Genomic DNA, 18,152 nt, shown 5'->3' with positions numbered 1-18,152 from the left:
GTAGAAGCCACCACCAGAGAAATATTCTTTAATTCAGAGGGGTTTGTTGATTATTGTTCCTGGAATCAAACCCTCAGGGGCTTCCTGTAGCAGGGAAAAAAGTCCAGGCCAAAGGGAGTGGGTCTATAAGAAGGCTGGTATGGGCTGCTTGGTTAGCTCAGTTGGTTAGAGCACAGCCTTGCGTCAAAGGTTTGGACTCCCATACTGGCTACCATCTAAAGAAAGAAAAAAAAAAAGACTGTTGTAAGAGCAGACTATTTTTTCCCCCAATGGCCTGGCTATTTACAATGAAGGCAGATGTCAGGGCCCATGTTTCTTTAGTTTGTGGTCTCTCATTTTGCTTTAAATACAAGAGTACTTCAAAAAAGTTTGGGGAAAAATAGGATTAGGAGATAATAAAAGCCTTTCCATGAACTTTTTGAGGTACCCTCATATGTATGAGGAGGTTCTCTTGATCCCTGTAGCTGCTATAGTTGTAAAAATATACACCTATTTTCTTTTGCAAAGTCTTCTAAAGAAGCATATTTTGATTCATTTATTATTGCTACTACTACTAAATGTGGGTTTTGGCCTAAATGCTCCCACCTTGCACACCATGGTGGTCACATGGACTGTTTCCAGTTACAGCTCCTCTGTTGAGTCTAGGAGGTTCTGAAAGAGCCTTTGAGTTCAGGGAGGCCAGGATCACCTCACTGGGAGCTGGTGTGCTTGGTGATGACCTGGTGCCGTGGTTGCTTGGCCAGCTCCCCTGCACAGGTTCACAGCCATCTGCACCTCGCTGGATGTGATGGTCCAGAGCTTGTCATGCACCAGGTGGGGGGCCTCCCTGGCACTGTGTTCCATGATGTCTACAAGACGTCATTGATATATGAGGTCATGATGTCCATGGCCTCAGATGACATGCCTGTGTCAGGTGCACCTGCTTCAGCACCTTGTACAGGTAGGTGGAGCAGCTCTCTCAGCAAGGCTTCCTGTGCCTCTTGCCTCCCTTCTTCTGCCTCTTGGTGGTGGCCTTTTGAATTTCTTCTGGGAAATGGTGTCTACTTGAGGAGCTGGTCTGGCGTAATTATCACACAGCTTTTGTTTGTGAACAAAACGGGTTTGTGAAGAATTGATATTAATAATTTATTATATGTGTTGCAACTTACCAGTTAAGCCATTTGGCTCTAACTCTTCTGTGTGGAAAAATTTAAATTTTTAAATGATTTTTTTCACACTATTTTTAACATTTTGCCCTAGTGACTGTACTTGGGTTTACCATGCACATGTTAACAATTCAGAATCACCTATAGATCTATACAAACTTAATTTCAGCTATAAATAGAAAAGCGACCCCTATGTAGCCCTACACCCTTCAACAGATAGCTTTACATCCCTGTCTAGCTCAATACCCCTTCTGTGTACAGCGTTTTAGGTCTTATTCTTACACACATTACATCTATAAAAATTAAAAATTTAACAATAATTATTATAACCATTGTTTTATAAATCTTTGTGTCTTTTGAAGAAGCTAGGAGATGAAAGAATAAGTATACATTTAATGATTTTGTTGAACTAACCTTTTTATTTATCATTGATTGTTCTCTTCATTTGACTTATATGTTTGAGTTACCATCTGGAGCCATTTCTCAGCCCACCTCCTTTGCTCCCACCCACCTCCTTTGTACTCTTATTGGCAACTATATTACACTTCTATATGTTACAGAAAGAACAATAAATTGTATATATACAGTTTTATACAATTGCTTTTCTAAATGTTATGAGAATAAAGTAAAAAAATGTGCATTTATACTGTTACACACTTTCATATTTAACTTTACTGGTGCCCTATGCTTTGTGTGTGTGTGTGTGTGAATTTGAATTATTGTCTGGGGTCACTTGTTTCCACCCTGAAGAACTTCTTTCTACATTTCTTGTAAGGCAAGTCTGCCAGCAACAAATTCTCTCAGTTTTGTTAATATAGATATGTCTATAATTTACCTTCATTTTTGAAACAGCTCTTTCTCTTTTCTTTCCTCTTTATGATAATTGCTATGTCAGAACACATTCACTAAAATTCCGTTCTTAGATTACTCCAAACAGTAGCCACTGTCCTCAATATTACCAACTATCATGAGCTCCCCATGATAATAATCTCCAAGCAATCTTGGTCTCATTCTGCCACTCAAACCCACATCAATCCCTGATGGCTCAAGCTGGGCATTCCCCTGTTTGAAGAAGAAGTTTGGTGGTAGCAGAGGCTTTGAGAAACACACTTGTACAGAATTCCTTTCCTACTTTGTGGCAGAAATCAGGGAAGAAAAGGCAAAGTTCAGGTCTAACACAAACACACACACACACACACACACACAGACACACACACACACACCCACAAACATAATAAATAAGTAAAGATTAGGTTATAGATGGATGGATGGACAGAACCTGGGAGTTTCTGGGCAAATAATTATCAGACACTGCAAGCATAAACTGGCACAAGGATTATGGAGTGCATATACTCTATGACCTACTGTTTTTTTTGTTTTGTTTTTTTTCTGTGACTGGTAAGGGGATCGTAACCCTTGGCTTGGTGTCGCCCACACCGCGCTCAGCCAGTGAGCGCACGGGCCATCCCTATGCAGGACCCGAACCCGCGGCCGCAGCGCTCCCAGCGCCGTACTCTCCCGAGTGAGCCACGGGGTCGGCCCTATGACCTGTTTTTTTATACCACTATACACACGATAACATTCTTCCAACTGTGTAGTATAATTAACTGAAGACTCACAAATTAGTTTATTGGATGAAAACAAACATCTTCTAATGGATTGGAAGAGAGTTACCATATTAATAACTTGTTTGTGAACAATTTTAAAGTAGATAAATTAGTTTTTCATATGCTAATATGCATCTTTAAAAACTAAAAGTGGGTTTTATTACAGCAATATGTATATCAGAACTAAAAAAAAAAGAAAGTTATTTATCAATATCATCCTGTAATTGGCCCACATTTGCATTTCCCCATTATTCCCACAATGTCCTAGATTGTCAAACCAGAAATTAATAATCACATGACTGACACAGGGATAGACATCAGTCCTGATCCATAAGGTCCTGGTGACCTGGTAACTGCATGCCCTGTGGCAAAAATAAACAAAATTTCCACTTTGAAATCTAACATAGAGCCATAGAGTTTATTGAGGCTGTATAGAGCGGGGACTTGCCGCAGGGAGGCTGCTCATGGACATTCAGGCTGAGCAAAAAGATAGCAGCAGCAGCTTGACCACCCTATCAATCAGTCAACTCGCTGTTCTTCAGAGGTCTGTGGTTTTCTGTGCAGGAAACAAAACCACAAACTACAAAAAAACCCTTTTTCTTTGATTCCAGAAAAGAGCTTGCTCAAGCAACAAGGCACCCAAACCTCTCTCCCCCTTCTTCCTGAGTATTTCTCCCCTTACTTAAGATAGAGAAACACCCCCATCCCAGAACAGCACATAAACCCTTCCCTAAGAATTCATGGGGCGGTCCTCATTCGCGAGGAAATGCCCGCACACTCTTGGGTGCACTTTCACTTTGTGTGAGTGTGACTCTGCCACGTAAGCTTGAAGGTACTGTCGGTTCTTGACGGGATTCTTCACTCAGGAAATCCAAGGACCTGCATCCCTGACATCACTGTGGGAAACGTGGTCTAACTTTTCAGTGAGACATCAGCACAGAATTATGGCAACGGCTCTTTGTGTGTCTTCTCTTCCATCTGTGCACGTGCCTTCCTGTTCACTCCACCTTCTGGGAAATGTAGTTTTGCCTTGCAAGGACGTCACCAATGCGAGACTGTGGGAAGGGCTTTCCGGGTTGGTTCTGCGCATGTGCTGCTCCGCCCACTCCGCCATCTTTTCTGTGGAGATTCCGGTTGCTGCTGCTGCACCAACGCTGTTCCTCAGATCCTGGGGTTGAATTGTGCGTCCCTGAAGGTGGGTGCGAGGGTGGAAGAAGGGGAGCGGGGCGGGTGGCCTGGCACTTGTTGGGCAGAAGCGCCGCGGGCCTCGGGCGGGCGGGGCCTGACGTGCGGCGCGAGCGCGGACCTGGGCCGGGCCGGGGAAGGGGCGCCCGGGCTGCGCTTTCCACGACGACTCCGTCAGAAGACGGCGCTGCCGGGTGTGCAGAAGCCTGTCCCAGGTGTCCCAGAACGGGGGCTCAGGTCCAAGTGGCCACAGGAACGTGGGTGGGGGTGTGAAGACAGCGAGCCTGGGAGGTGTGCGGGAGGCCACGTTCCAGCTCCGTCGTCAGGGAGCCTGGTACTGACCTATAGGACATTCACTTTACCCATCTGTAACATGAGCGTGTTGACGTTAGTGTAATGTCCGCAAATTCCCAGAGAAATAATTGTGAGGTGTGTGCAGACTGTTACTCTGTGGCAGTTGTGTTTGTGGGGTTTCTTGGTGTCTCTTCAGGAAGTCGAGTGTCTGGTCCCTCCTGCACTGTACGGCCTGCCTAGCGCTCCTGGTCTGAGTTTACAGAAGTTTATACCTGACCTAGTTTCCGGGGACAGTGACTTCTAGGAGGGAGATTGGGGCACTGAATGATGGTCAGGTTTTCTTTGGAGAGAAGGAGGTGTCGCTGTAATAGAACCACAGTTAGGGCTCTTTGCCCGAGGTGCAGATAAAGCCAAACTCTAACACCGAATTTCAGTGGAAAAGTAAAGCTTTATTTATAAGGCCAAATGACGGAGATCAGGTGGCTAACGCTCAGAAAAACTCCAGCTCCCCAGAACTGGCATGCGGGGTTGTTTTTGTTTGTTTGTTTGTTTGATTGATTTTTTATTAAGAAAAGGGTCAGGGGTTGGGGAAGGGGCTGTGGGGGTAACTGGTGAACACTTCTTTCTGATTGGCTGAGTCAAAGAAGCAGGGTCTCAGGAAACAAACGACTTTTGGTTCTTGCTATCACTCTTCCAGCTTATATCCATCTTTCTTCTGACAGTTTACCGTGGTCACCATATTCCGAGGGCTGGGAAAGTTCTAGTTTTTGTCCGTTAAAGACATCTCACGGATATATCTCGAGGCAATGTCTCCTCTTTCCAGAACTTGAAGGCTCTGTTTTAAGGTTTTTCTCATCACTTAGGTAACTTCCCATCCTGCCCAGCTAATTCTTTTACTCTCTTCCTCGATTGCTGATTGTAAATCCTAGCTCCCTAATTGGAGAGTCCTATTCTCAGAGCCTAAATCAGCATTAGCTTCAGGGACGAAGGCCACAGCTGGTTTTTATAAAACTTTGGCGGGAGGCGGGGAGGCTTCATCCGAATGGGATACCTACTCGGTGTCATTATAAAGTTTGAAGGAGAGCGCTCTATGAATAGGAATCCCAGGTGAAAGAACACACTTCTGGCCAGAACCCCTGCAAATGGTGCTTCAGAGCAGAGTCAAAACAATCCCAGACAAGTGAAGATTTAGCTTTCACAGTCCAAGCAATTATTTAGTTTAGTGTTTAGAGTGCACAAGAGTTGGCTGATAAATACCTCATTCAGTAGCTACCTGAGACGGGGTGATATTGGAAGGTTTGGACCAACTTTCAGAAGGGAGAGGTGAGTTTTACTGAGGAGGATAAGCAAGAGCCTAGGAAATGTTACTTATTGAAGGGGGGTTGAAGATGATCTCTGGGGCGCAGGATAACCTATCACACCTGAGAGTGTCTGTCTATGGTGCTTTCTCAACACTCCCATTTTTTCAAGCCTTAGTGCCTGAGCTCTCTCAAACCTAAGCCTGTTACCACATTTGGCATTCAGAGATAGGCAGATGTTTCCACTATCCTGATAGTTCTTCCTGGTATTCAGGAAGGGTTTGCCAAGGTATTTCTACCTTATAAGAAAGATGGGGGGAAAATGAATTTGAGGAAATGTGAATTTCCAGGGTCGCATGATTTGTTGAAGTTAGACCTCCTTACTTTTTGGCTAGTGTTATCTATTTTGTCCAAACAAATGTCTATTTTGAGATTATTTTTTTGTGACACTGCCGTCAGTTTAGATCAGACATTACCTTAACATACTTTGCCTTATGAATTACTATCCTTTTTTATCTCTAGTACTTTCTTTGAAGAGTTGGCTAGTTAGCTCAGTGGGTTACAGAGTGCAGCCTTATAACAATGAGGTCATGGGTTTGGATCCCCATACCAGCTAACCGTTAAAAAAAAAAAAAAAAAACCAAACGGTGGATTATGTGACCTCAAAGGGTTAACAACGTAAGTGTTTTCCAGTTAATGTCAGTATTCTGTTCTTAAAAATCATAAACTCTACAAGAATAAATTGGGAGCATATTTAACATTATTTAAAATGGGAAAATTAGGCAGCATCACACTTCAAACCAATGTCTTAAATTGTAATTAAAATACAGTACCACATTCACTTATAAGTAACAGACCTTTTTATGTTTTATGGTTTTTAAAGTAAATAGCCTTTTTTTATGATGTTAAAAAAAATCCGTAGTTTAATTTGCAAAAAATTGCTCTTTTTAATTCACATGACTTCTGTTAGTACCAGCACCTCACTGAAGTCCATCCAGCTGTCATTCTGTGTGATTTTTGAAACTTATGTGTGTGTGTGGTCGTGAAGTTCTATTGATTGTATTTTACATGTAATTTTAGTCTTTCTCCCCCTCATAATTTTGTTAATATTGCGTTCTGGGGCTTATATGTATCAGTTAGCATTTGCTAGGTAGGGAACTAACAAATATTCAATGTCTTAGAAAAAAGCAAACAACCATTTTATTTGTTTTAAGTACTGTGGATCCACATTTTGGGGTGTGTTCAGCTGGGCAGTTTCTATGCCAGTATTGCCTGGATATGAATGAGGCATTAGTCACCTGGTGACTTGACTGAGGCTGACTGGATCAGGATGGCTTCATCCACGTGTCCTGTGGTTTGTGCCAATTCCTGACTAGGCCATGTGTCTCCAACAGATTAGCCCCAGTTTTCTTCACAGTATGACTGTGTTTAAGAAAGCAACCACCAGTGGCAAGTGCCTTTAAAACCTATGTTTGCATCACATTTTCCAATGTCCCACAGACCAAAGCAAGTCAAATAGCAAAGCCCAGTTCATTGTCAGACACACAATATGGGGGCTTGGGTACAGCTCAAGGGAACATTACTGAAAGAGTAGACCACAAGATATATACATTATGTTCTTTTTCTTCCCCTATATAAATTATGGGCAAAAAATATCGAGGCACACAATGAACACTTTCCTGATGTTTACGCATATAAAAAGCAAGATGTGTTGTAGTGGAAACACTCATATGGAGTCCTGTGTGGAATCCCTTTATTGATAGTGAAATAGTTAATACAGCCTAACTATATTTTTATAACATTATGTTTAGTGAAGACATAATGTTTTTCTCTTTGGTTTAAATGACTAAATTATACCTTTATGTAAAATTAATTGTTACTAAAGTAGTAGGTAATGTATAAGGTGTCTTTAAAAGGTTTATGGAAGGGTTCATATTATCTTTAATTCAGTTTTTCCATAAACTTTTTGAAGTGCCCTCATATGTTTTCATTTAACAAAAAAAAAATCCAACAAAAAACAAATTATTGGTCTAATTTCTACCAATTAATGTCTCTGTTAATGCAGCTTCAGTGGGGTGTTTGTTGCTCCGTTTTGAGTCATAAAGGACTATTGTTTTTCAGGGAGGCTTTTTTTTGGGGGGGGGGTCATTTTCAGGTAACGTGCAGAGAGTTTTGGTCAGGAGAATCTAGGATCAAGCCATATAAGTTCTCTCCTTAATTCACTCCTTTTGCCTTCTCTTTCAGCTGTGCTGCCAGAGTAGAGTGCCCTATGGGTTTTCAAGAGCAGCAAGGAATGAATAAATCTTGTGTGAGTTTATTTTTTATTTTGTTTTACATTGTATTTTATGAGCTTTATGGAGTTCATGAATCAAAGTGGAAATGTGTTCCTCAGCTTGGAGGAAATGTACTTAAATAAGATCAATTTGACATGTAGATATAGCAGGCTGTAAGACCTTAGAATCATCTAAGTTGAATGCTGATTTGTCTCTGGTCCTTCTGATGTCATGGCAACAGGACAATTTCATTTGTTACATGATTGAAATGGAATCTGAGAAGAGTGTAAGCCAAATTCTCATGGGGCATCAAGACTTGCTGACACCAATGTCTGAAAGTCCATCTTCACTAGTCAGATAGATGATGTAGTGGAAAGCTTTTTACCACTAGTCTGGTAAAAAACACTTTCAGTTTTCTGCAGTGGAAACAGTTATCTAGTTCTAAAACACAACTTACTTAATAAGGTGTTTCTGGAGTTTCTGAAATAGTATGGTCCCGGACAACTTTTAGAAGGTCATACTTGATTCGTGGATAAAACCTGGACCATCTGGAGGTTTGAGTCAACCACAGGTTCTTAAATAACTCTCCATATGTTTCTCTCAGTTCATCTGCACTTGCAGGTGTGCAGCACACTATTCACAGTTATATTTTTTGACAAGTAATACTTACTGTTCATTCACATTTTAACCCACTCAATGTAGTCTTAGTTCAGTTCTTCAAAAGTTCACCAGTAATACATAGTCAAATCCAATGACTATTCTCTAGTTTTTGCCTTGCTTGAATCTCCTGCCATATTTGAAACTACTGTTCATGATCTTCTCCTGGAAATTTGTCTGTGTTACTTTCTATCATGATTTCACTGATGGTTTATTTTCTTTGTCTCTGAATTCTTCTACTTTCTCTTTGCTACATAGTTCATCCAAGTGGTCTGTCCTAGGCCCTGTTCTTCTCACTGTGCAATTTTTCTTCTCTGATTTGGTTCTTGGTAGTTTACACTCCTGTTTCCCCACCTTGTTCCTTTTTTCCAGCCCTTCTGACCATAGGTTGAAGTCTCTGTGGAATGCTTCTTTGTAGCTGTCCAAAATGTACCTTAATTTCAAGAAATTCAAAACAAAAATCACAGCCCCCTCTTTCCTCTTATATGTGATATCACTGTCATCTAGCCAAACCACTGAAATGGGATTTCTTTTGGAGTCTTCTTTCTTTCTTAGGCCTAATCTCATCTGGCGTCAACTCCTGCTGCTTTTATTTGTTCTTTTCATTTTATTCTAATGTTTGTATATAGTGCCACTATAGAGGCTATTGGTACTTACAAACACACACAAAATAACTTTGTTTTTTTGGAAATGCCATTCTTGTCAAAACCTGAAGGGTGTGTTTGCTGAGTGATGAGGTTCAATCCCTGGTGATCTGTGCTTCTGGCCAGCACAAGTGGTGAAATCATTAGGAGACCACAGGGAGAAAACATTCAGGAGTTGGTGGGACATGTTTGAACACGGGTCAATAAAAAGACACACAAAGAATAAAAAAAGAAGCACAGATTTTCATGATTTGTACCTTTTACTCTTTATAAATATGTCAGTGATTCTATCTGTAGTTTGTATTTCAAAAAGACCTGTCATGTTCTCAAACTCCTAAAAATTGTATTTAATTCTTCTATTTCAGGCAATTACTTAAAAATGAAAAGGGAAAACTGGATGGGTGCATCAGTCATAACTATATTTATGGACTAGAACTGTAATAGTTGGTTAAGAACAAAAAGTGACAACCTAATCAACTGAACATTTCATATTCACAGTTAAAGTTTAAGATCTCACATCACACATGAAATATGCTTTATTCATTTATTTTGAATCTAATATTCAGTCTACACCTACACACTCTGTGTCAAGTGAGAATATTACCTACTTCTATTAACGTTTTTACTGTTATGATTATCTGCTGTATAACAAAGTACCACAAAACTTAGTGGCTTAAAATAAGAATTTCTTCTTATTACATGTCACAATATTGTGAGTCATAGACTGGACAGGGCAGTGTGGGCTGGCTGCTACATGATGTCTCTGGTATTAGCTGGAAAGACACTAGTGGCTGGGAGTATTGGGCAGGCATCCAGCCTGCTCTTTGTGGCCAGGTTGGATTTCTTCACAGTCTGGCAGTCTCAGGGTAGTCAGGTTTGTCTGGCTTCTCCCAGAGCAAGTGTCCAAGAGGCCCAGGCAGAAGCTGTGAGGCTTATTATTATCTTGCTTAGAAGTCTGAGTGGATCTCAAGCACATCACTAGGAGCAGCCCTGATTCAAGGGGATTTCCCTTGTCAGTAAGAGGAGTAATAAGAATTTGCAGCAATTTTTAAAAAACCACAGTTTGCCACAAATTTTTACCACATGTGAAATAAACTTTGCCTCTCTCAAGAGCCTCAGAAATCTTTTGCTACTATAGGACTGGATGAAAGCCGAACTAAACCAGGCCCTTTGTTCTCTGGCCTTCCCTTCTCTCCAAGGCTGCTATGACATGATGCCTTTAGAAACCTTGTTGTTTACCATGCACTGTCTGTGTGTCATATCCTTAGAATGCTGAAATTTTTTAGTCTTTATTTTTTCCTTTTTTAAATAAAACACTGGGTTTGCTCTTTGCCAAAAGCGAAAGCACACCTGGGCTGGTGTTGTGGGTGCTGCTGGAGACTCATGGGGGCTGGCAGTGCACATACCTGCTGATAGTCTTTTCATGTGGTTTCCCACCACGGTGGTCTCAGGGTGGTTGGATTTCCTACATGGTGACAAGCTTTCCCTAAAATTAGCGTTGCAAGATACACTCGTAAAGCTGCACAACCTCTTGTAGCCCAGTCTCCAAAGTCCCAAAATTCCAGTTTTGCCACGTTCTGTTGGCCAAACAGGTCACTAAGGCCAGTCAGGTTTCAAGGAGAATTAGTTTTTCCCACAGGGGGAGGAAGAGGAAAGAAGTTGCAGCTGTCTTTAATCTGCCAGAAATGTCATTATTATGTTTGTTCCAAGTTTGTCCTAATTTTCATTGTGAATATTTCTTTGACTCAGGTTATTTCAAAGTATGTCATGTAGCTTTCATATATTTGAGAATTTGGTGGATATATTTTTGTTGTTGGTTTCTAATTTAATTTTATTGTGGTCAGAGAAACTTCATAAGATTTCAGTCTTGAGTCTTGTTTTATAGCTCAATGTGTGCTCTGATTTGGTGAGTGTTCCTGTATTTGTTTTTTTTGTTTTTCATGACAGAATACCTGAAACTGGGTTATGTATAAAGAAAAGAGGTTTATTTTTTAGAGTTTGTGAGGCTGGGAAGTCCAAGATTCAGGGGGCACATCTGGTGAGGGTCTTCTTTTTTGTGGGAGCTCAATAGGGAGTCCTGTAGCAATGCATGTTAGCACAGGGTGAGAATAGCAAAAGTCCTACAAAGCCACCAGTCTACACCTATGATAACCCATTAGTTCATTAACCCATTACTCCATGAATGAATTAATCCATTCAAAAGGGCACAGTCCTCATGATTCAATCACCTCTTAAAGGCTTCACCCTTATGATACCATAATTGGATTTCCCACCCTCTTAATACTGTTACAGTGGAGATCAGGTTTCCAACACATGAACTTTTGGCAGATACTTTCACCCATAGTAGCTCCAGATTGTGCTTTATAGAGATCAATTAGGTAGAGTGGAAAAGCCACACTCAGTTTCTCCCATTATACTCTCTCATAATATACTTCTGACTCCAGATATGTAGGGATTTCTCCCCACACACTGTGCACGCAATCGATTCTGCAGCAGAGACCAGCTGGATGTCCTCCAATTCAAATCTGTTCTGGCACTAGCTACCTAGAGATAGCATCTGATCCCATAAGTTAAGACCTCAGCCCTCAACACTTGTCCTACTTCAGATGCTAATTGCAAGTCCAGGTCCCTGGAACTTCTGACCAACGAGGTATAAATCAAGGTTCCCATGCCCCCTTCTTTCTCTTTAGGCTAGATTAATTTGCTACAGGGGCTCAAAGTACTCTTCCTTATGTTTATCAGTTCATTATAAAGAATATTTCAGAGCATACAAATAAACAGCCAAATGAAGATATACATGGGGCAGGGTCTGGAAGGTTCCTAGGCACAAGAGATTCCATTCCCTTGGAGTTGGGTGCTCCACCCTTCTGGCACATGGATGAGTTCAGCTGTGCAGAAGCTCCCCAAACCCTGTGTTCTTTGATTTTCCTGGTAGCCTCATTTTCTAGGCATGATTGATTAAGTTATTGGTGACTGCTGATCACCTTAGCCTTCAGCCCCTCTCCCCTCCCTGGAGGTTGAGGGGTGGGTTGAAGGTCCCAACCCTCTAATCACAAAATTGGTTCCTCTGGCAATTAGCCTCCATCCTGAAGCTACCTACGTGCAGCTAGCCATCAGCAACTCATTGGCATGCAAAACACACCCATCACTTTGGAGATTCTAAGAAGTTAGGAGTTGTATGCTAGGAGTTGGAAGGAGACCAAATATGTATTTTTACAATATCACATAAATCAAAATTTGTCATTTAGGGCTGGCTGGTTATCTCAGTTGGTTAGAGCTCTGCCTTGTAACACCAATGTCAAGGGTTTGGATCCCTGTACTGGCCATTCGCTCCCCCCCACACAAAAAAATTCCCCCAAAACCCAACAAAATTTGTCATTTACATCTGTTCTTCCTGGTTTTTCTAAATCTGGCTATTCTATCAGTTACCGAGAGAGGAGAATTAATTCTCCAGCTATGACTGTGGATGATGGAGTTTGGATGTGTTGTCCCTTCCAAAACTCATGTGGAAATTTGATTCCCAATGTGACAGTGTTGGAAACTGATTGAGTCATGGGGGCAGATCCCTCATGAATGTATTCATGCTCTCCGTGGGGGAGGGAGGATTAATGAGTGAGTTCTCACTCTGTGAGTTCCCGTGAGAGCTTGTTGTTTAAAAGACCCTGGCACCTCCTCTGTCTCTCTTGCTTTTCTCTCTTGCTTCCTCTCTCAATCTGCTGGAGCTGGGATACACTCTTCTCTCCTGTCCACGGACATCAGAGCATGAGACTCTTTACCTTTTGGGTTCCAGAACTTACACCAAGGACACCATCATCTTCCCTGGTTTTGAGGCCTTTGGACTTGGACTGAGCCATGCTACCAGCATCTGGTTTATAGACGGCCTATCGTGGGACTTTTCTTCATAGCCACGTGAGCTAATTCCCCTAATAAATCCTTCTCATATAATTATAACATATCCTATTGATTCTGTCTCTCTGGAGAACCCTGACTAATACAGAAAATTGGTACCAAGAAGTGGGTGTTGTTATGCAGATACTTGAAAATGTGGATGCAGCTTTGGAACTGGGTAATGGGCAAAGGTTGGAAGAGTTTGGAGGACTTAGAAGAAGAGAAAAAGACAAGGGAAAGTTTGGAATGTCTTAGAGACTTATGTGGTGGCGAGGAGAATGCTGATAGAAATGTGGACAGTAAAGGCCATGCAGATGACAAGGTCTCAGGTAGAAATGAGGAACTTATTGGGCATTGGACAAAAGATAACCATTGCTACACCATAGCAAAGAACCTGGCTGCATTGTGTCAATGACCTTGGACTTTGTGGAAGTTGGAACTCTGTGAACCAGAGTATCTGGCAGAAGAAATTTCTAAGCAGCAAAGCATTAAGGATGCTGCATAGTTACTTCTAACAGCGTATGCTGAGTTATGCTGGCAAAGGCATGACATAAAGTCAGAATTTAAAAGGGAAGCAGAGCATAAAGTTTTGGAATATTTGCAGCTTGGCCATGCGGCAGAGAAGCAGAGAGCAGGAGAAAAACACAAGGGTGAAGCAGATAAACTGGTTGCTAAAGACATTGTCTTGGCAGCAGGCATCCAGATGCTAAGAACCAGGACAATGAAAAAAATGCCCTAAAGGCATTTGAGAATTCTGGAAGGGTGCCCCACCCATCACAGGCCCTGAGGCCTAGAAGGACTGAGTTGTCCCAGAGGACAGACGTCGGGCACAGCTGCCCTTGGGAACCTGCTCCCTGCATCCCAGCTGCTCCAGCTAGAGTGGCCCCAAGTTGTGGTTCGTGCAGCAGCCCTGGAGAGTAGAAGCCTGAAACCTCGGTGGCATCCACACAGTGTTAAGTCTGCAGGCCAGAAGGACGTGAGAGCAGTGGAGGTATGGCAGCTTCCACCCAGATTCCAGAGGATGTATGGAAAAGCCTGGGGACCCAGGCAGAGACCTGCCACAGGGGAGGAGCCACTGCTGAGGCCATCTACTAAAGCAATGATGAGCAGAAAAGTGGGGGCCAGAGCCCTCACCAGGGAAATGTCTAGTACAGCCAAGGTAGCGGGGCTGCCGCCAGGACCCCAGAACTGCAGGGCCATTGGCAACATGCAGTGCAGGCCTGGAAAAGCTGCAGGCACCAGCACAGCTCACTGGGTTGTGCCTGGCAGAGCTGTGGAAGTGAGGCTGCCTGAAACTTTGGAGGCCCAGATGCCCAATTGTGCCCAGGATGCAGGACTTGGAGTCAAAGAATTTTTGCAGGACTTGGAGTCAAAGAATTTTTATTGATTTCTGCTTCAATTTTTATTTCTTTCCTTCTGCTTACTTTGAATTTAATTTGCTCTTTTCCTCTCATTTCCAAAGTAGAATCTTACATTATTGATTGTAGATGTTTTTTTCTTTTCTAGTATATCCATTTGGTGCCATAAATTTACTTCAAAGCACTGCTTTTGCTGTATCCTTCAAGTTTTGATAAGTTGTGTTTTCATTTTTTATTAGGTTAAAATAGTTTTTAATTTAAGATTTTTTCTTTGACCTGTGTATTATTTAGGGTGTGTTGTTTAATCTCATTCTGTTTGGGGATCTTCCAGTTATCCTTCTGTTATGGATTTCTAGTTTAAGTTTATTGTGGTCTGAGAGCACACATTGTATGATTTGTATTATTTTTAAGTTTGTTGAAGTATGTTTTATGGCCCAGAGTATGACCCGTCTTGGTGATTATTCCATTTGAGCTTGAGAAAAATGAATATTCTTCCATTGTTGAAGTAAGCAGTCTACAGATACCAATTATACCCTCATATCATTGAGTTTTACTATGTCTTATTGATTTTTCTTCTTTCTGGATCTCTTTTTTTGTTTTGTTTTGGGAGGCTGGCTAGTAAGGAGATCTGAACTCCTGATCTCAGTGTTAACTGCACCATGCTCTAACCAGATGAGCTAACCAGCCAGCCCTGGATCTGTTCGTTTTTGATATAGGATGTTGATGTCTGCAGTTGTGATGGTGAATTTATCTATTTCTCCCTGTAGTTCCTTGACAATCAGTTGTTAGGCACATACACATTAAGAATTGTTGTCTTCTTGGAGAATTAACCCCTATCTTGTGATGTAATGCTGTTTTTTGTTCTTGATAACTTTCCTTGCTTTAAAGTCGGCTGTATCTGAAATAAACATAGCTACTCCTGCTATCTTTTGGATAGTATTAGCATTGTATATTTTTCTTCATCCATTTACTTTGAATTTATTTGTATTTTTGTATTTAATGTGGGTTTCTTATAGAAAACATATAGTTGGGCCTTATGTTTTGGTCCACTCTGACAGTCTCTGTGTTTTAATTGGTGTGTTTAGAATATTGACATTGAAAGTGATTATTGATATAGTTGGGGTACTATCTACCATATTTCTTACTATTTTCTATTTATTGCCTTTTTGCTTTGTTTTTACTTTTGTCTTCTATTCTTTCTGCCTTTTGTGGTGTTAACTGAGCATTTTATATGATTCTGTTTTTTCTTCTTTGTATTTTTTTTTGCTTATGCTTTTTTTTACTAGTTACTCTAAAGTTTGAAATATATATTTATTTAATATATATTTATAATCCAAGTCCACTTTCAATTAACAATATACCACTTGACAGGGAGTGCAACTACCAAATAATAATAAAACAATTCTGATTCTTCCATCCTTCCATTCTTTGTATTATTGTTTTCACTTCATTTTAGTTATATATAAGCTTACATGACCATGTGTATGCATGTATATGTTATAAAAGCATGCATAATTGTATATGTTGTTTCTACTATTTGTACCACCTGTTATCTGTTAGATTAAGAATTTAAAAAAAGTTTTATTTTACCTCTTATTCCTTTTTTATGCTCTTCTTTTCTTTATGTAGATCCAGATTTCTGACCTATATCTTTTTTTTCTCTGTAAATAATGTAACATTTCTTGTGAGACAGGTATACTGGCAACAAATTTCCTTAATTTTTATTTTTCACTTTTGAAAGAAGATTTTGCTTACAGAGTTTCTGAGAAGATGTTGGATGTAATTCTTATCTTTTTCTTGTATAGATAAAGTGTTTATTCCCCTCTCTGGCTTCTTTTAGATTTTTCCTTATCTCTGATTTTCTGTAGTTCAAAAATGATACCTAGGTGTAGATTTTTGGCATTCATCCTGCTTAGTGTTCTCTGAGTTTCCTGAATATTTGGCTTGGTTCCACATTAATTTGTGGAAATCCTCATTATTGTTTCAAATATTTCTTCTAGATTTTTCCCCCCTCTTCTTCTGGTATTCTCATTGCTCTGTTATAGCTTTGGTAGTTATACCGCAGTCCTTGGATATTAGGGTCTGTTCTTTTCAGTCTTTGTTCTCCTTGCTTTTCAGTTTTTGAAGTCTCTATTGACATGTACTTGAGCTCAGATTCCTCAGCTGTCTCCACTTTCCTAATTAAGGCCATCAAAGACATTCTTCATTGTTTTTGCAGTATTTCTGATCTCTAGTATTTTTTAGTTCTTTCTTAGGACTTCTGTCTCTCTCTTCACTTACATTGCCCTTCTGTTACTGAATGAGGTTTACTTTATGCATTTGAGCCCTTGATATATTAATCAGAGTTTTAAAAAAATCCCTTTCTGATAATTTTAACATCCTAGCCATGTTCTGTCGCTTCAAATTGTGGGTATTTTTGTTGTTGTTGGGATTTTTGTTTGTTTGTTTTTTGTCTTTTAGAATGCCTTGTAATTTTTTTAAAGTAGCCGGACATGATGTTACAGGTAAAAGGAACTTCTATAAGTGCTGTAAGTAGGCATTTAGTAATGTGGTGTTAAGGTATAGAGAAGGGGGGGAAGGTGTTTAGTCCATTCAGGCTGCTATAACAGAATACCTTAGCATGGGCAATGTATGAACAACGGAAAAGTATTTCTCTGAGTTCTGAAGGTTGGAAAGTTTAAGATCAGGCTCCATGAGATTTGGTATCTGATGAGGGCCCATTCCTCATAGGTGATGCCTGGTTTGTGTCCTCACACGGTGGAAGGGGCAAAGAAGCTTTCTTTGGACTTTTTATAAGGGCACTAATCCCACTCATGAAGGCTTTTGCCATCATGACTTAATCACCTCTTAAAGGCCCCACCTCTTAATTCTAGTGCATTGGGGATTTGGTTTACACATACGAATTGGGGCTGGGGGAGCGTCAGACTTATAGCAGAAGTGTCTGTAGTGCTTTGATTGAGTCTTGTTCTTTTTATGAGCCTCTGTCTTTGGACTTTGAATTTTGCAAGTGTTTCTCCATTTGTTTTTTTCCCTTTAGGTGGGATAGGATGTCTGCAGTTGGCCAGAATTTTCATATGGAAGGCTACAGTGGGCTGGAGTTGAGTATTTCCCTTTACCCTGGTCATAATACTACAGCAGATTAGGCTCTGGTTAGTAGTTTCTCCTGAGGGCAGGCCCTGTTAGGAAGAACAGAGTGTTCCAGCATATTTCAAAATGGTTTACCTTTCCCCCTCACTGTTGGAAGCAGTAAGGGGTTTTCTTTATTGTTTTCTGTAGAAACCTGATTGAGCTCTTGGAAATAAATTGTACAATATGTGGTGGCCTGCCTATGACTGGGTCCCCTGGAGTTTTAACCCTCAGACTTATCTATACTGAACCTTCGTCAATTTGTCAATCACAATTTGGGTTTTCCTGCTCTGACACTGGTTCCCACGGTGATTTTCAATAGTAAGTCTCTGCTTCTGTAAGCCATGACTGTATATTTGCCTGACTGCCTCTCTAATCTTGGGGGCAGTCATTTGCTCTGTAATAACAGTTCCATGATATTTGTTGGTATTTCAGTTTCTTCAGCTTTATATTTTTTGTTAGGATGGAGTGATGATTTTCAGGGTTTTTGTCTGCAGGAATAGAAACCTAGAATGTATTTTTAAAAGTGCCTTCATAATATGTATGTAGATAATCAAAGGATTTTGCTTCGTATAGCTATGAAAATGATGAATTATATTGGTAGGTGTGTTAATACTGAGCTTTCCGTTATTCATAGAATAACGGAAAACTCAGAAAAATCCTTCCTGGTCTTGACA

General features: G+C 40.7%; 1 protein-coding gene across 1 annotated transcript in view; it reads left to right on the top strand.

Moving 5' to 3' along the window:
- Positions 1 to 3,925: 3,925 nt before the first annotated feature.
- The window catches only part of LOC134376775 (death-inducer obliterator 1-like), a 130,137-nt gene continuing 115,910 nt past the window's right edge, over positions 3,926 to 18,152 (top strand). Inside the window, exons 1-3 of the mRNA XM_063095301.1 lie at positions 3,926 to 3,947; positions 7,774 to 7,837; positions 12,894 to 13,012. The gene's annotated coding sequence lies outside the window, so the exon portion shown is untranslated. The remainder of the gene's footprint in view (positions 3,948 to 7,773; positions 7,838 to 12,893; positions 13,013 to 18,152) is intronic.

This window comes from Cynocephalus volans, chromosome 4 (genome assembly GCF_027409185.1).
Source record: "Cynocephalus volans isolate mCynVol1 chromosome 4, mCynVol1.pri, whole genome shotgun sequence".
In the NCBI taxonomy this organism is placed as follows: domain Eukaryota; kingdom Metazoa; phylum Chordata; class Mammalia; order Dermoptera; family Cynocephalidae; genus Cynocephalus; species Cynocephalus volans.
Note: the sequence above shows the minus strand (reverse complement) of the source record. Positions and strands in the feature narration are given on the sequence as shown.